The 20,058-nt window shown below is 40.2% G+C and overlaps 1 protein-coding gene across 9 annotated transcripts in view; it reads right to left on the bottom strand.

Moving 5' to 3' along the window:
• DAB1 (DAB1, reelin adaptor protein) overlaps positions 1-20,058 on the bottom strand; it is a 1,217,809-nt gene that overhangs the window by 633,594 nt on the left and 564,157 nt on the right. For 8 of the 9 annotated variants that reach the window (XM_021093137.1, XM_021093135.1, XM_021093151.1 and 5 more), the window contains one exon: positions 12,068-12,139. The exons of the other annotated variant lie outside the window; for it this stretch is intronic. The gene's annotated coding sequence lies outside the window, so the exon portion shown is untranslated. The remainder of the gene's footprint in view (positions 1-12,067; positions 12,140-20,058) is intronic. 9 annotated transcript variants of the gene reach the window in all.

Genomic DNA, 20,058 nt, shown 5'->3' with positions numbered 1-20,058 from the left:
GGCAACGCCGGATCCTTAAGCCACTAAGCAAGGCTAGGGACTGAACCCGAAACCTCATGGTTCTTAGTTGGATTCCTTAACCACTGAGCCACAATAGGAACTCCCAGGATTGAATATTTTTAATAGTGAATGTGTTTACAAATTAGTAATAAGTGTCAAGAAAATACTCCCAAAGAGTAGGAAATCTTTGTGTATGAAGGTGCCTTCACATATTACTAACAAAGGTAAAATACTTCAAGGAAACCATTGTTCAACAACAGAGAAATGACTGAATGAATTACGATGGAGCTACCCAATAATAGACCTTTTGCTCAGTGGAACATTACTCGGTCATTTAAAGTGATTGATCTTAACAGTATAACAGTAACTAGCACCATAGGAAAATGCTTACGATAAGGGTGAGACAAACCCAGCTTCATATGTACAATCTGATAACTGTCATACAAAATATAGAGAGACTAGAAGAAATATACCAAATGATGGATCATGGTTATTATTATTTTTTTTAATGGCCATAACCATGGCACATGGAAGATCTCAGGCCAGGGGCAGAATCCAAGCTGCAGCTGCAACCTATGCCTCAGCTTTGGCAATGCCAGATTCTTTAACCCGCTGCAATGGGCCAGGGATTGAATCCGTGCCTCTGCAGTGACCAGAGCCGTTGCAGTTGGATTCTTGACACACTGGGCACAGCAGGGGGAACTCAAAATTTTTTTTCGTCTTTCTCTAATTTCTAAATTCTATGTCATATGTTTAGATTGGTTTTAAAATTAAAACTCATGACTACATAAACAAGCAAACGTTGCTATGAGATCCTGCTGTGTAGCACTGGGAACTATGTCTAGTCACTTATGATGAAGCATAATAATGTGCAAAAATAGAATGTGTACATGTATGTGTAACTGAGTCACCACGCTGTACAGTAGAAAAAAAATAGTATTGGGGAAATAACTATTAAAAAATAATAAATTACTTATAAAAAATGTTGCTTATAAAAGAAGCATGACTTTTTGTTACTTTTATTAATAAAAACAATAAATCATGTCTGATAACTTTATTAGAGTTAAAGGAGGAGATAAAAATCAGTTTTTTTTTTTTTTTTGTATGAAGTACATGTTTTCAGTGATACTGGGTGAGGAGTGTCAGGTCCCATGGCTGGGGCCTGTTGAGAAAGCATGTTCCCTAAAATGGTGAGTAAACCATCATTCTTCTCCAGACTCTGGCAGGCAAACCACTCTTCTCTTAGTGCTCTTGGTTTGGATCTCGGAGAAATTCTCTCCTTGTTATAAGTCAGCTTAGTTCTAACCTCATCTCAAGAATCTGCCTTGCTGGAAGGAGACGGCAAGGGTTTAGCATGACTCAAGTTCCTCTTCTGTCAAAAAGGAAGTTGAACCAGATAATCTCTGAGATGCCTTATAGTCCTAGAGGGACCTGATTCTTCTTTTTCTTATAATTTCTAGTTGAATAGTATATTTCCAGTGAAATAATATACTCTCCTATTCTAACTTATTTATTTATAGGTTGCACCTTTGGCATGTGGAGGTTCCCAGACCAGGGACTGAACCTGAGCCAAAGAAGCAGTGACAATGCCAGATCCTTAACTTGCTGAGCCACCAGGGAACTCCCACATTTTATATTTAAATGGGTTATACTCACATTTATATAACCGTTTAAACTTCCACCACACATATATATTTTTTTATTTTATTTTCCCACTGTACAGCAAGGGGATCAGGTTATCCTTACATGCATACATTACATTTACATTTTTTCCCCCCACCCTTTGTTCTGTTGCAACATGAGTATCTAGACATAGTTCTCAATGCTATTCAGCAGGATCTCCTTGTAAATCTATTCTAAGTTGTGTCTGATAAGCCCAAGCTCCCGATCCCTCCCACTCCCTCCCTCTCCCATCAGGCAGCCAAAAGTCTCTTCTCCAAGTCCATGATTTTCTTTTCTGAGGAGATGTTCATTTGTGCTGGATATTAGATTCCAGTTATAAGTGATATCATATGGTATTTGTCTTTGTCTTTCTGGCTCATTTCACTCAGTATGAGATTCTCTAGTTCCATCCATGTTGCTGCAAATGGCATTATGTCATTCTTTTTTATGGCTGAGTAGTATTCCATTGTGTATCTATACCACATCTTCCGAATCCAATCCTCTGTTGATGGACATTTGGGTTGTTTCCATGTCCTGGCTATTGTGAATAGTGCTGCAAAGAACATGCGGGTGCATGTGTCTCTTTTAAGTAGAGTTTTGTCCGGATAGATGCCCAAGAGTTCACTGCATATTTTTACATATATGCTACCACTTGCTCTTCCCAGTCACCTCTGATTCTAATTTTTACAGGTGAGGGAATTGAAGCAAGTGATCATAAGACAAGGGAGACACAAGAAACCAGGGACACAGGAAATTCCCATCATGACTTAGCATTAATGAACCCAACTAGCATCCATGAGGATGCTGGTTCAATCCCTGGCCTTACTCAGTGGGTTAGGGATTCAGCACTGTTGCCATGGGCTTTGGTGTAGGTTGCAGATGCATCTCAGATCCTGCTTTGCTGTGGCTGCAGTGTAGGCCAGCAGTTACAGCTCCACTTCAGCCTCTAGCCTGGGAACTTCCATATGTCATGGGTGTGGCCCTAAAAGGACACACACACACACACACACACACATACACAAACCAGGGAAATGGAGCCAACAAGTGGCAAAGTGAAGCTAGAGTCAGGTTTTTCATTCCAAAGTGGGCTCCCTATCCACTTTAAAATAGCACATCACACTCACACAAGAGCCTATTCCCCTGTACTAATCAATCCATGTTTAGAATTTAACAACTCAAATAGGATATTAGGTGAGTTAAATGGGTTCAGCACCAAGGACTCACTAAAAGAGAAGAATGACTACATTTTATTGAACCTAATTTGCGAGCCATCTGGGAGCATTACCTTCAATGGGACACCCAGGACTAGTGTTCCCAGCGAAGAGACACTGATAAATAAAGACACTAGAATTAGAGTAACATTAGAGCGGTGTGTTAAACACGGAAAGGTGAAACATCTAGAGGTACGCAAGCTCTGGAAGGTCTTTGTATTCCCCCTGGTAATGCTCACAGGAAGAGACACGCTTTCCTTAAACAAAGTTGGTCATCAGCGAAATTTTAATAGGAGTTTCCTTTGGAAGAATCATTTGGCAGCAACTATTTGGTGCCTGGGTACCTAAATAGTTTACTGGTAACTTGCATTCAAACTCTGGCATTAGTGGTCTCTACAAAGCTCTTAATTGGCATCCTAATTTTCTTATCCCTAGAATATAGTAATGGTAATTTCCTCTAAGGTTGCCATGCAGACAAAATTAGAAAACAGAGGCCTGGGGGCGGAGGCAGGTGGGGTGATGCTTAGATCATTGCAGAAGAGCTGGCCAGCAGAGTTTTCTGCTTTATGCAAGTCTCTTAGTCCCTTTCTCAACTTCCATCTGATGTTCTCGCACCTGACTTTGGCTATGTTCCTGGCTTCTCTGTGGATGAATCCCAGAGTTTATTGTTAGAACTCTCTCCCAGTTCCTTTTGCTTGTGGTTCAGTCTACCCGGCATAATCTCTGTAAAGTATATTTACTATGTGTGGGGTGCATTTGTCCGATTTGTCTGTGGTCTGTTCAGAAGAGATCTTCTGGAGGTCTGGCTCTTTGTATTCAGACTCTCTCTGCCCTTTTCGTATCTACTATCCTTCTCTCCCTCCCTCCATCTTTCCAAGAAATGTTGACGAAACACCTACTCAATTACAGGCCCAGAGGCTTAGGGAAATAGTGGACAGGTCGCAAATTTCATTCAGACAGGTCTGGGTTTTAACTACTAGTTCAGCAATTTCCCAGTTGTAGGACTTAGAGAAAAATGCTACTTCTCTGATCCTTGACTTCTTTCCTTAAAACTGACTAATGGTTGCTTCCTTACATGTCTGTGTTGAGGTTTATCATCATTAGCTCATGGATTTTTTAAAAATTCTCCGGGATAAGATGCTAGAAATAAAGATATGACAACTGAAAAACAAACAAAACCCCAAAACCACGATCATGACATCATAGGAGACATTAAGTGTTAGCGAAAAACATAAACAGTTATAATGCCCTGTGTTACGTGATTTAATAGTCTCCTTATTATCCAAAGAATGCAGATATATGCACACAGGAGGGTGGCTGGTCTTTACCCATGGGAAGCTGATTCCCTAGCCCTCAGATGCCTACTGGAGCTTTTCTCAAGTAGTAGGGGCTTGGGTTGACCAGATGCCCCAGTAGGCCTCATTATGCTTTCTAGCGCCATTCTGAAATAACAGGATCCCCTCCCACAGTCCCCCTACCTCTATTTTAGTTCTTTGCCTAGCTTTCTTGGTCTGAACTTATTATACATCGACTCCCTCCGTCAAGCCCTGATCTTTTCTTATCAACTCTAGGTGTCTCTTGGTTCAAATTCATTTTCTCCCCAATGCTAAAAATAAGAATCCTCATGTTACAACTCCATCCGTTGCCTGGAGATAACATTCAGCTCTTCACACGCAGGCAGACCTCCTCCAGCTGTGCCAATTTAATCCTGTTCTGTTGCTTCGTTCATTGTGAATAGGATACCTTTGGCAGGTGAGATGTTATGAACATCAACATGTTAAATCTTCAGTAAAGTCATTCTCCTGGGTATTTTTTTTTCCATTTCATTTTGTCCAGGATGCTGTCATAATGTCCACTGCTATCTCCAGACTTTTCCCTTGAGTTCCTTGACAGTTCATTAAGGTGGGCACCCATCCAGCAGATGTGTATTTGAAGACCTACCATGTGCCAGGCATTGTGTTATGTCACTCCTTTGATCATGGGGAGATTGGCAGGTAGGTGTGTGTGTGTGTGTGTGTGTGTGCGCGCGTGCACACAGGGGGTGGAGAGCAAGCCAGCTATTTCTTTAACCTTGGCTGTTGTTCAACTGTAAGTGTATGCAGGGAGCAGGGTGAGGCTTGGCCACAAATGTGGATTTCAGCTGTCACCTCTATCCTCCATATCTTTGTCTAAGAGCCCTACACTTGCCGATGATAGAAATTTTTCTAAATAGGTTTGTGAACTCATAATTGGCTGTCTACATCAGGCTTAAGAAGAGGATGTTTCAGAGTTCACGTCGTGGCGCCATGGAAATGAATCTGACTAGGAACCGTGAGGTTGCTGGTTCGATCCTTGGCCTTGCTCAGTGGGTGAAGGATCTGGCATTACTGTGAGCTGTGGCGTAGGTTGCAGACATGGCTCGAATCCTGTGTTGCTGTGGCTGTGGTGTAGGCTGGTGTATACAGCTCCAATTCAACCCCTAGCCTGGGATCCTCCATATGCCGTGGGTGGGGTCCTAAAAAAAAGGAAAAAAAAAAAAAAAAAGGAGGCTATTTCCACAATTACCTCTTCTCTTTACCCAGAGACCTTTCTCTGCCAGAGAGGACAGAGGCTCTTTTCTTTGGTGGACACCTGTACTGTCCATTCATAACATTTTCATTTGTATACACTTAATTTCATCTCTTGGGTAGAGTCACTTTTTAAAATCCCTGCATTACAGCTATTAGCTCTTTTTTGTTGTCAGCTCTATAATAGGTTGTTCTGTCATGTTCTATTTTTGTATTTGCTTTTTTGTTAGTTTTAAATGCTGGTTCAAGTAAGATAATTTAGAGTCATTATTTCATATTTCAGTGTTTTTCCCTTTTTTGGTCAGCTCTGTAATATTTTTGATTGACAAGTAATTTTGATAGCTATACCTTTTTTTTTCTTTTTTTAATGGTCCCCCCCCCCCCCCGGGATGTATGGAAGTTCCCAGCTAGGGACTGAATTCAGCTGCAGCTGTGGCAACACTGGATCTTTTAGCTTACTGCACTGAGCTGGGGACCAAACCTGTGCCTCTGCAGCGAAGCCCTAACACTACAGTCAGATTCTGAACCCATTGCACCACAGTGGGTACTCCCTCTGTACTCATTTTTAAAGAACAACTGTGCGCTTAATTTCTTCAACCTCAATCTTAAAATAATTTAGGCAAAATTTTACTCTGCTAGATGCTGAAGAAGAATTTAGATTATTGCTCTTTCAAGATATTACCTTTTATTGAAAAATAAGAGTGTCTGATTTTCTACTCTAGCACAAATGCTGAAGTCCAACATTTGATCATATTGGCATCTTCCCATCCAGGTGTGAGCTAATCTGAGACTGGAGAGATGTACAAGTACAAGGGGCCTCAAACATCTAGAGCTGCTCAGGTATTCTTGGACTCAGAGGGCCTGGACATAAGCTGGTTGGCTATTAGTACACCCATTTTACAGCTGAGGAAACTGAGGCCCTCAGAAGCTGTCAAAGAGAAGCAATTAATGCTATGGTGTCAGGACACAAGCACAGGTGTCTGCTTTTAGATTCTATGCATCCCTCTCTTCCCACTTTATCACACTGTGCCTTGGAAGCCCTTGGAATCGAAGCATACTCTTCAATTTATGATGGAGCATGATAATGTGCAAAAATAGAATGTGTACATGTATGTGTAACTGGGTCACTATGGTGTACAGTAGAAAAAAAATTGTATTGGGGAAATAACTATGAAAAAAAAAAAGGCATGGGAGGAGGATGAGGAGATAAGTCTGGGAATGTGGAAAGGCTCGAGGGGCCTCTCCAGTGTATTTGTACTTATGGGGTTAATTTCATTAAGAGTTGAATTCTGAAGCTCAAAAGGGTGAGAAACCAGAGAGAAAAACTTTAATGGGTGAGGTCATGGCAGTGAGAAATTGTGAGAGGGTTTAGGGTTGAGAGGGAGAGAAGTCTTCAGGAGAAAGTGGGGTATGCCCTGAACTGGAAAAGCTACGCTGTTGGACCGTGAGTTTAATTGCTTTTTTGCTACATTGCAGAAAGGGGAATGGTAGAGGGGAGATAGAAAAGAAATGGGCTGCCTTATAAAGTGGAGAATTACCCATTATTAAAAGCATATGACTCTCTGTATCAGTCAGGGTCAACACGAGTAGATTTATGTGTGTGTGTGAGTGTGGGTGTGTATATGTATACATGTGTGTGTATATGTATACATGTATGTATACACACATACATGCACACATATAATCTCCTAGTGGCTGGTTCTGTTTTCTAAACAATAAATGAATACATTATATGTTAGATATATGCACAGTTTACATATTTTTATATATTTAATAAATATATATGTATTATTTATTTAATACATGGATTTGGCCTTATGCAATTGTGGGAACTGGTTAAGCAGTCTATAAATCTGTCGTGTCACATGTGATGCTGGAGCTTGAAATACTCTGGGCAGGCAGTGAGGAAAGAAAGATGGATATAAGGAGGAAAGTCAGAAGCAGTCTGGAACCCATGGGCATGAGCTGAAAACTCCATGAGAACTAACTAGAACCTTGGTTTTCCCTGTTTCCAAGCTTGTGGATGTGGTGACCTACTGGAGCCCGAGCCATTTATCAAGGAGCTGAACACACGCATCTGGATGAGGAGCTGGAAAAGCTGGAGGAGGAGGCGGGGAAAGGGAGAGCAGTTGTAGTCCTGGATGCTGCTTCATGCTGACCAGGTGAGTCAGCAGGTCAGCAACAATATGTGCGCTGCCAAGTGGCTGCTGTATCCCTTGCATCCTCCAGATCTCCCAGACATCTCCCCTGTGGTCCATCCTAAGTGGAAACATACAGTAAACTGAATTCTAAGGAATGTAATTCAATTGGGCCAAGTTGACATATGACGAGCCACCGAGCCACCATACTATCTGGGAAGGGATACCATGTCTAGGGGAGGGTTGACTTAGATGTTCCCCAGAGGTCCAGAAGAAGTTCCAGGAACCTGCCAGGGCTTCTAACTGTTCAGCATCCAGGCCACTCTCCAGACATGGGGGAGCTCCCCATGCACCCGACAGGTTTATCTGCTTTCAGTGCCTCTGTCACTAAGGATTTACACTTCTATCAGCCAAAGAGTAGGAAGCGTCTTCCCAGCTTCTTCCTCTCCTATTGCCAAAGATCAACACATCTGCCTTTTGTGTTTTAAGGATTTACAATAGCTGATAGTGTGTTTTATTTTTATAAGCAATAATAATAGCTAACACTATTCAATGAGAATATATGCTATGCCAGACACCCTTTCACATGCACCCTCTCATTAAATTCTTACAACAGTTCTGTAAGGAACGTATTATTATTGCCTTAATTTTTCTGATGTAAACACTGAAACTTAAGGAGATTGATTTGCTCAGCATCAGGGAGCTGTTGTGTTTTGGAGCAGAGATGCAAACCCAACACATTCAGCCCTGGAAGCAACACGATCACCACCACCAAAACTCGCAGATAAGGGAAATTACCACACAGTTAAGAACGCTCTCAAAGTTCCTACAGTTAAGCCCCTAGTATCTAGAATCTCCTACTTTCAAGTATGATTCTTTCAGAAGAATGAGGGAAAGTGGGAGGTAGAAACAGATATAGAGAAATAAATAAATAGAGAAAATCCAAGAAAATAAAGACGACAAAAAGGGGGCATAAACGAGGCACCCAAGGGATACATTTAAGAAAGGAGAAAACGGGAGGAAGATCATAAGAAAAAGCGTTTCCTGCCTTAAAGCTATTCCACCTGGGAAGGTATGATTTATCACCTAAGATGGCTGTAAATGACTACAAATGAATAAAGGTAGACACAGCTAATCAACACAATAAATAAATAGCTGACAGCTCAGATATGCCAATTGAGGACTTTCAAGCAATTTTAAAAGGCAAAGGCAAATACCATATGATATCACTTATAACTGGAATCTAATATCCAGCACAAATGAACATCTCCTCAGAAAAGAAAATCATGGACTTGGAGAAGAGACTTGTGGTTGCCTGATGGGAGGGGGAGGGAGTGGGAGGGATCGGGAGCTTGGGCTTATCAGACACAACCTAGAATAGATTTACAAGGAGATCCTGCTGAATAGCATTGAGAACTATGTCTAGATACTCATGTTGCAACAGAAGAAAGGGTGGGGGAAAAAACTGTAATTGCAATGTATACATGTAAGGATAACCTGACCCCCTTGCTGTACAGTGGGAAAAAAAAAAAAAAAAAAGGCAAGTGGACAAAAAGCTCCAAAGAACACCAAGGAATGGGGATAGTGGTTTTAGCGATTATTCAGACTTGGGTCCCTGGGCCGATGCCTTCAGAGCCTTCTCAGGACAGGTCAGATCCTAGGTCACTACACGTCTGGCTAATGAGGACAGGCCGGCAGTCTTTCAGGTCTACATTCAAGAGACAACAACAGCGTGGAAGGCTTTGAACATCATGAGTGTGTGCTAATATACAAAACTCTGGTTACTGAAGACGTGTAAACGATCAAGCACACGGCTCTCAAATCAGCATCTTCTTTGTGCAGCTGCACAGCTGCGGTTCAGCGCCACTGCGCAGCTGGTGTGCAGAGTGTGTTTCCTCGAAGCCCTTCTCACCTGGCTCAGATCTGCTCACCCTTTGAGGTCCAGCTCAAGAGCATCCTCTGTCTCAACACAGTTCCCACCATTGTGCTTCTGGGCTTATTTCTGTCTGTTCTGTATGATAATTGTTTATCTCTCTGGGCTCTCTCTGGGCTCTATATCCTGCATGTTCCCACAGTTCCTTTAATGACATTACAAATGCCTTGGGAACCCTTGAAAGCTTGGAGTCACCACACTGCTGCCTCTTCTACGTGCATGCCACCCTGACTATGTAAAAGCCTGGAATTCCTTCCTCTCCCAGGCTTCTTAGAAATCTCTCTTCTTCCCCATCTCCACTGACCCTATCCTTATTTATTTCATCATTATCTCTTTCTAGGAATGAATGAATAATCTTCAAACATCTCCTGCACCAATGCATGATTTTTCTCCACTTCAAAAGTCTAGGATTTTTACAAAGTGGAGAAGTGGTACCTAGGATTGATCCCCAAGGTAAACACCCAGGGCTCCACCTCCCTCCAAAGTTATGCTTCATATCCTTTTTTCTCAAACCAGGAGAACAGCTCTCCCCAAATCAGTCATGATGGAAACAGTGTTCTTCCTTTTTTGGCTTGTTAATTTATCCTTCCTAATTGAACAAGACTGGAGAATACCTCGGAACCCCTTGACGTTGACCCTGAGTAGGAACACAGACAACTGAGCTGCCTCAAGACTTCTAAAACAGAATACATCCATAGTTGAAAAGACTCCCACATATCTGATATTTCCACCCCCCGAAGCCCTTTTGGGCACATTGACCTCCATCACAAACGATAGATATTATGGTTCTCATTTTACAAACACCACCACAGAGGCCAGAGCACTAGGGTGGCTTGTGTAGGATCTTACAGATGGTTAATGGCAGAGATCAGGAAAAAAAAAAAAATCATGAATTCCTGAGTTTAGGTAAGGCACACATCTGAGAAAGCCTTTACTCCATTACTCTGGATGCGTGCCGATTTTAAACTTTTAAGTCATCACATATCTATATATTTTCAACCTCTGTCTATAGGCAGAATGCGTTCGAGAGATTTATCGGACAGGCAATCTAGAAAAGATGACTGTTTTCAGAAGCTACTGCTCCCCAGTCCTCCGCAGGCAGAAAACCTTAATTTGTCTTCCCAAATTCACTCCACCTTCGAGAATAGCTTTGTGGATGGAAAAGCAATAAAGACCAGACTCAGTCCAGCTGCAAATGATCAGCCTCTTCTCCCCATCATGGTAATTTACAAGCGTCCCCCTAGGTCGGGCAGTTACTGACAGTGCCTAGTGAGCTTGGCTGAATAACCTGGCCAGCTGGGGTGGGGGTGGGGGTGAATGCTCTCCTACCCCAATCCCCATTTCTCATTTAACTCTACTCATTAGAGGAGGCTGTGGCACAAGCCAGGTTGACATGTCAATGAGTCACCAAGGAAATGCAGAAATTGACAGCTGAGGAATCCCAGCCCCCAGCCTTCTCCACGACAGCAACCCTCAGAAAACAGGTTTCTCAACCTCCTCGCCAGGTCACTTAAATGAGTAGTGACATTTGAGTCCCTCAGAGTAATTAATTTCCTCTGTCTCCAATAGCTCCTCATACTTTTAATGAATTTTTACAAGTCTCAGATCCTCCAGCCTTCCAGCTCCCTCTCCGGTCCCGTTGCTCCCCAAGGTCCCGTAACAAATAGCTCCCACTCATATTTGCCTTGCAAACTCACATAAACTGGAAATGATAAATACATTATCTAGGCTTTTTAACGGACCATTGTTTAATTTTCTATGCTTGTCTGGCTGGGGAAGAGATGAATATTACCTTGTGGAGAATAAGATTTCTATTCCATTTAAGGGGGGTTGGGGGTAATCTATGGCAGGAACACAGCACTCTGTTCATCCTAATAGGCAGCGCTGCTAATTAAAAGCGTTAGGAAGGGACATCCATCCACCAGTCTGTGATTCATTCAACATTATCCCTGGTAAACAAGAAATAGATATTGGAATGAATGCTTCTAATTTGTCAAAAGAATAGGCATTTTCAATTGTGCCTTCCCGGCTCCCCGCATGAAGTACATAATTCAGTGTTGCCATCATTTAAAAGTTTAGGACCTCAAAATAATACCACCTGTCCCATAAGCTCATAAATCTCCAAGCCTGTTTTCTAGGTAGAAACATTTATCTTACGTATGCTTTGACTTTAGTTTCCACCATCGGGAACGGTGCCGTCTGTTGGTAAATATATGAAATGGGACATTTGAGAAGACAGCGACAGAGCGGTATTTAAAGTCGAACCCGTCTGAGACAACTTATTAGGAGAGGCTAAAATCTGGACAGGAAAACTTAAGGCTCTTCATGACATTTGCTAGATACTTAAAGAAAATCAGAAAGAGAAATATTCTTTCTCTAACCACGAACACAAAGTAGACCAGAGAAAAATCATCCTGAGCATCAATTAATTCCCTGAAGGCTCCATAAACCCTCTAGTGAGTTTTCAGGAGGAACATGAAAGCCATCGTTTCGAGAGGACCCTGAGACATTTGCAAGCATTTTCCAGAAAGGAAGGTTTTCCTCACACCAGCAAGTCAACGGGCCTCAAATAGTTACCTTTGTGTTGTGCAAGAGTTCCTCAGTCATGAAGACATGGAGTCAGGGCTCCCCACCATGTCCTGCTGAATGCTGAAAACAAATAAAACAGGACATTAAAAAAGCAGACATCATGGAGTTCCCATTGTGGCTTAGTGGTCAATGAACCTGTCTAGTATCATGAGGACACGGTTCGATCCCTGACCTTGTTCAGTGAGTTAAGGACCCGCATTGCCGTGAGCTGTGTGGTGTAGGTAGCAGACGTGGCTCAGATCCCGCTTCTGGGGCTGTGGCCTAGGCCGTGGCTACAGCTCTGTTCCCAGGTAGCCTGGGAGCCTCCATATGCCATGGGGGAGACAAAAAGACAAAAAAAAAAAAAAAAAGTAAACATCGGTCATTTCATAGTCTTATTTTTCTTCCCTCTTTCATTCAAGACACATTTCCTAAGTTCCTACCACACAGCAGAAACATTTACTAAGAACAATTTACAAGAAACATTTACTAAGTCCCTAGAAACACAGCAATGGATTCAACAAAAACACCCTCAACAAAAATCAACAGATATAGCCCATTGTCAGTACTGCAGGAAAAGTGGTCCACAAAACCCCTTAGTTAGGAGGGAGTCAGGATGAATGCGTATGAGTGTGCACGTGTGTGTCTATGGGTGTCACTTCCTAAGATGTGTGGGCACATTCTCACATTTCTGCACATACACAGAAGCGCGTAAGAGCTTTGATGTTGTCGTCGATCTGTTTTTCCTCTTCATTGAAGTATAGGTGATTTTCAGTGATGTGTTAATTTCCGCTGTACAGCAAAGTGATTCAGTTCTACAAATACCTATACATACGCCTTTAAAAAAATATTCTTTTCCAGTACATTCTATCTTAGGACATTGAATGTAGTTTTCTGCGCTATATAGCAGGACCTTGTTGTTTATCTCCTCTGCATATATCAGCTTAAATTTGCTAACCCCATTCCCTGCCTCCTCCAACCTCCTCCTTCTCGGCAAGCACAGGTCTGTTCTCCTTGTCGATGACCATGTAAGAATTTGTAAAGAACCACCCCCATTTGTAATGTTTCCGACTCTCTAAAGGCTTGAGTTCTTGCCTTGAGATCAGTAATGAAGAGAGCCCTGAAGAAAATGTCAAGAGTCTTAAAAGTGATCATACCCTTTAATCTGTAATTCTCCTTCAGGAGTCCTTCTCAAGGAAACAATTATCAATTCAGGCCAATAGTTAGGCACAGAGATTGTTATCACATGCTATTGTTTTTTTATGGCTGCATCTGTGGCATGTGGACATTCCCAGGCCAGGGATTGAACCTGAGCCTTCATAGCAGTCGGATTCTTAACCTATTACACTATAGCAAGAACTCCCACAATGATATTTTTAAGAGGGGGAACAGCCACTAGAGGAATCATAAGGTGGATGTTATCATTTCTACATAGAAAAATACTATGCACCTGTAAAATTATTAAAAATTTTTTTCAGGATGTGGGAAAACATATATAAGGTAACACAATTGTTTACGAAGTTTGAGCTCATCCATGTGGAAATTAGTCTTGAAACTGTGCCAACTATTAACAGTGGTTATTTCTTTGTAGTAGATCATAGGTTATTTTTCTGTTCTGTTTTCCAAATTTTTTACACAGATCATGCATTGTCTAGACAGAAAATAAACAGACAAATAGAAGTTTCAGCTTCAATATCACCATTTCTGTGCAGCTTTCCCTACACCTCCTTATTTAACTGGGGACTCCATGTTCCACGCTCCCCCAGGAATAACTCCATTCTGAAGGTGACGACACTAGAATTGCCCGTTTCATCTCTGCCTCTTCCTAATTGTATCTCCTCTGAGGAAGTTATCAGGCATTATTAACCCTTGCCTTCCTGTGAACCTCATCCAGAGACAAGCTCATGGTTGTTAATCAATGTTTGCTATATAAAAGGAATGAGTGAGTGGATGAATGAATAGAAGACTTAATAAATGGAACTGACTTGACAAAAATACATTAAGAAAATTGTTCATTCAAAATAATCAATGACAATAAAAGCTAAGTTCCATTTGGATTCACAGAAGATAGAAGATAGAAAGCAGAGAGAGAGAGAGCAATTTTTCAGTGAAGACAGTGAAATTGAGAGAAAAAAAAAGCCTATGGTTAAAACATACACACACAACTCAACATAATGGAATATCACAGCCTACTGAACTTCCAATATATTCCAAGACCAAGAATCTGTTTAAGGCTGGGATATTTATCTAGTAACCATATCCCATTACAGCAACTCAGTTATTTTACATGTTTGGAGTTACATATACTTAAACTAAATAGATACTCATTATTAGTTTAATCAGCAATGGCTGGTTGACTCCCTACTGAAGGAAAAAAAAAAAGCTACAGGGTACATGATTGCAATGTGTTATAAAAATTCAATTTATTCATAAAACTAGTGAAATATAGCCAGGATATTAATTTATAGTTATACTTCTCTGGAGGTAGATATCTGGTTTGAATCTGATCTCTGCCTTTTAAAAGCTGAATGATCTTGGGCAAATTATTTGACTTTTTTTTTTTTTTTTTTTCGGTTGCACCTGCAGTATGCAGAAGTTCCTAGGCAGGGATTGAACCTATGAACCTGTGCCACTGCAGTGACCATGCCATATCCTTAACTCACTGAGCCCCAGGGGAACTTCTGTTTGACCTTTCTAAGGCTCAGTGTTCTTACATATAAAATGAGATAATAAAAGCATGAACCTGATAGTAAAAAACAAATAAAATGAGAGAAGTATGACATCAAAAGACGCTTAAAGGTAAAAAAACAAATAAAATGAGAGAAGTATGACATCAAAAGACGCTTAAAGCTCATTCCTATTTATATCCAGACCTGTAGCTCTCGTATATAAATTGTCTCCCTTTTTATTATGTGTCATATAGTGTGGTAAATACTACAAATATTATCTCATTTCATCCTCATAATATTTGTTACAAGGAGGTACTGTTATTCTACTTTCTAATCCTTTTGTTTCTGTAATATTGATAGTAATATCCCCTCTTTTCTGATTTTACTTGTTTGAAGTCTTCTCTCTCCTTAATCAATCTAAACATTTGTAAATTATTTATTTATTTATTTTATTTCCCCAATACATTATTTTTTTTTCTACTGTACAGCAACTTGACCCAGTTACACATACGTGTATACATTCTATTTTCTCACATCATCATACTCCATCATAAGTGACTAGACATAGTTCCCAGTGCTACACAGCAGGATCTCATTGCTAAATTTTGTTGAACTTTTTCAAGAAGCAACTCTTGGTTTTGTCGATTTTCTCTATTGCTTTTTCTAGTCCATTTTTTAAAATCACATTTTTCTGCTTTAAAGAGGAGGAAACTGATGCCTAATTTTTAAGATGTTACAGATCTGAGTCAAGATTCAAACTAAGACTGTCAGGTTCCAAAGCTTAATCTCATCGGCTGTTTTGAAAAGAAGGCACCAAATCTGGGTTCACACCAACGTTTAACCCACAGAAAATTCATTTTGTAATTTTGCTATGGCACATCACATTACTTGATATGCTATGGCTTAAATTTTATTCCCTAGTAGTCACACTTAAGTACCCTCCTATTTCTTTTCTTTTTAAATACTTCAAGCGTGAAGTTGAGTACAGACATAATTATAACTAAAAACTATGTACTACCACCCAGCTTGGTCAGATATTATAATTTCATCAAATTTGCTTCAGATCTTTTTTTTTAAAAAAATAAATCATTACAGAAATAAGCATATGAATTCCTTCCTAATTCCAAAAATACGACTCTTCTTTTAAATTTCCATGCATGTTTTTCTGCTTCTAATACATGTTTGCGACCATAAACAATATGTAGAACTGTTTTGCCTAATTTGAAACTTGGTTTAAATGGTATCTCACTGTCAGCATCCATCTGAGGTCTGCTTATATCGTTGAATATGTTTTAAAGATTTTGCCACTTGGATGGAATTAGTGTAAATTCTTTTAACATTTAGATAGTGTTTTATCATATGTTTATATTCTGACTTAACCACTCATATTGATGGACATTAGGGTTGTTTCCAAGTTGTAAGAATACAAATAATGCTGCAATAAGTACATATATATATATTTTTTTGGCTGCACCAGTGACACATGGAAGTTCCCAAGCCAGGGATCAAATCTGACCTTCAGCTGCAACCTACACCACAGCTGTAGCAATGCCAGATCCTTAATCCACTGCACCAGGCAGGATTGAACCCACACCTCCACAGTGACTAGACCTGCTGCAGTAGGATCCTTAATCCACCCTGCCACAGTGGGAACTCCTGCAATGACTATTGTTATACTGCCAGGCCACATATTGTGAGATTTCTCTATTAAGCTGCAAGGCCAAGGAGTATACTCATCCTCAAAGTTATGAGATATAACAAAATGCTCTACAAAGTGGCAGCAGTAACTCACACTAAACCAGCATTAGTTCATATCATTCCACACATCTGGTATTGCCAGGCTTTAAAATGTTTTTACTCTGTTGGAGATAAAATATTTCATATTTTAACATGCATTTCCCTACCTATGAGTGAGATTAAACATTCTTTTATTTTTTATTTTATATTTTTATATTAGTTCTTTTTCACTTCTGCTTTTTATATGCCTATTTTTCTACTAAGTTGTTAAAGGAGGGAGACAAGACATACTAAACAAATAAGAAAGCAAAATACCTAGGATGTCAAATGGTCATATACACTATGGGAAGACCAGAAGCAGAGAAGGGGTGAGAATTCAATCTTAAATAGAATAATTAGGGAAGAACTTAGCAGGAAGGCGACATTTAGCAAAGTCCTAAAATCAGTGCAGGCAGAAGCTATAACGGGAAAATTATAACGTGATCAGACATGAAGTGGTACATAGGGATTTGTTATGATTATAAGCTATGAAAATTTCTTTGCTTTGAACACAACTCTTTTCAGTTATATATGTTGCAACTATTTTTCCTAGTCCAAAGCTAACCTTCTTATTTTGTTTACAGTGACACATAAAACTTTTAAAAACTTAATGCAATAAAATATATTAGTACTTTCCTTTAAGGTAGATGTTTTTTGTTTGTTTTATTCAATAAATCCTTTCCTATCCCTGAGTCATAAAGATATTCTCCTATAGTTATTTTTAAAGTTTTTAAAGATAAGCCTTTTGCATTTAATGCACTTGGGACTGGTATTATTTATATGATTTCGTGTTAGGATTCAACAAAGTTTCTGTATAGATATTATGCATCGTCCTTGTACCATTTTAATCTTAGTCTATGCTGTCTGCATTGATTTGTAATGATATACCTATCATACTTTATGTGTAAAATCAGCATAGTTTATTTTGGGGCTCTAGATTTCATTCCATTTTTCTATTTTCTATTTCTGTGCAAATTAATACTCACACTGCCCTAATTACCACAATTATAATCTAACATTTTCACAACTGGTAAGACCTATCCATCTATGGCTCCTACATCTGTCCTCCTTCCTTCCATTCCTCCATCTCATCCATCCATCCATCCCTTATTATTATTCATAAATATTTCTTTTGAGCCTAACTTTGCCAAACACTGGTTTGGCCCCTAGGGATTTAATAACAAAGTAAACAGATATCTCTACCCTCATAGAGCTTACATTCCAGGCAATGGAGACAGACACTAAAATAAACGATAAATAAGTATGCCAGATGGTGATAATGGCCATGGAGACACAGGAAGCAGGGACGAGGATCTAGCACATGATAACACCTGATATAATACATACACCCCAAAATCTAATGGGATAAACATGAACTTCTTTTCAATACACACTAGACATTTAGAGATTGCAATAAAAACTCAAGATGCTCACGCTCGAAGTCTCGCAACAGTTTACAACTTTTGGTGATTTATTTCTATCCCTAAGGGATGGTATATGAAAATGCAACCTGTCCTTGCCAGGCTGTGAGTACACAGGGAAGTTTATTCTAGTCACCTGGGAGAAGAGATCAGAGCACATATGCATTCTGTCTGGTCCTTTACTTTGGCCTGACTTAAGACACTAGTCTTGGACCAGAATGAGACTGCAGTTTGTCAGCTGGACAGCATGGAAGCCTGGAAAAGTTTCTGGTTCTAGAGAGCTGGGAATAAGCCCAGAGTTCATAAACACAACTCCTTCACAAAATACTAATGTTTTACAAGCTGTCTGGAAGTGTTATACACTTAAAATTGAATAAGCACTACTTTTGCTACCTCCCTCAACTTCTAGGGTAAAAAAGCCAATGGATCATTGCTTTTAAAAGTTTATTTATATGTTTTAGCCCAGTTGTCAAATCTTTGGCAGTGATCATCATTACCCTGTGTGAAGTTCAGTATATTTTATTTTTAACCCACAATGGGCTCTGTGTAACTCTAGGCAAGTTATTTCACCCTTCTAAATGTCAGTTTCCTCACTTCAAGGCAGGGTAACAATACCTAATTGCAGACTTGTCGTGACTATTAAGTACTATTTTGAAAGACCTTAGGACAGTGACAGTATGGGGTAGTCATGGAAAAAATGGCAGTCCCTATCATTAGAACTGTTATACAAATAATCACAGATATTTGCCAAAGATTTCTGAGACATGGCCATGTTCTGGTATCTCTCTGGGTCTAGGACCTCAGCCTCTCTGGAACTGTTCCTGTCTGAGCATATAGAAGGTAAATATATGAATGGGGACCACAGGACCCAGTTCCAGCCCCAAGACTTTATTATCACCAACATGTGAGGGGTGCCTGTGTCCCACTGAGAGCCACAACACTGTAAATAGCATCAATTTGTTAGGGTTACCTCATCTGCATATCCCCCAAACTTTACATCCTGCTGGATGGGCACTGTAGAGCTGGCATGTACACCAATTACATCCAGGAGTAATACATTAGGATTGCTAATTTGCATACAACCAATCATAGAAAAGGTAACGCCCCCAGGGGAATCAGGAAACCTCTAGGGGAGCCTATCACGGTAAAGGAGTTCTCACTACAGAGTGTGAGGATTCTTTACTGCAGCGGCTCCCTCACCCTCCTCTCTCCTAATTTTCCAACCAGGCTCTGGCTAGAGGTCTGGAACTTGTTCTGACAAGAACTGTAGATCCAATCCACAGTGACAATTTGCCCGCAGTGAGGACAGTGGGCATACCCACAGGGTGACTAGTGTGCCAGCAGAAGAACCATCTAAAGGTTTGAGTAATGTGAACTTTAACCTCTATTCCAAGTGAATACATGTGTCTGCGCGTGCGTGCTTGTGTGTTAGTAAGTATGCATGAGAAGGAAGGTTTAGTTGAGAGAAGCTAAATACTTTTATGTTGGATACTTCTTTGCTATATTGAGTAATTCTATAATAAATATTAGTCATTGAAAAGAGTTATCTCTGGTTTTATTACATCACAGACAGCAGATGAATATAGTATAGTTCACAGGTCTTGGACCTCCAGAGGCTTTGAGAGTCTGATTCACCTATTCATCCATCCGTCTATCTCCCCCTCCATTCTTATACTTGATATGTGTTTATCAGACTCTGTTATAGTCCAGACACAGTTCTAGGTCCTGGTGATACTGTGGTGCTCATAGTCAAATGGGGGTAAACAGGTAAGCGATGATGACAGACTAGGATTAACTCTAAGACAGAGATAAGCACTAGCTGTTAAAAGAGCACAGATGGGGTCTGCCTTAGAGGGAAGTCCATGAACTTTACTTTAAAGCCAGTTTCAAAAACAAAACAAAACAAAATGTTGGCACTGTTGCCTTGTCTGTTCCAGTTACTCTGGGTCATCTAGTGTCTCCCCTACGCTTGCTTCTGCATCCTGCAATGTTCTCCTATTTGTTGTCTTTATGTCAATTTCCCCATCCTGCTCCTTGCTTTGTTCTTGGACTTGGTGGACTATGGGTCTTCTCTGTTGTGACTTTCAAAACCTCTATCTACATAGTTTTCCCTCATTCTATGGAAATTCTCATT

Source organism: Sus scrofa, chromosome 6 (genome assembly GCF_000003025.6).
Source record: "Sus scrofa isolate TJ Tabasco breed Duroc chromosome 6, Sscrofa11.1, whole genome shotgun sequence".
Taxonomy (NCBI): Eukaryota; Metazoa; Chordata; class Mammalia; order Artiodactyla; family Suidae; genus Sus; species Sus scrofa.
The sequence above is the reverse complement of the archived record's forward strand: the minus strand, read 5'-3'. Positions and strand labels throughout refer to the sequence as shown.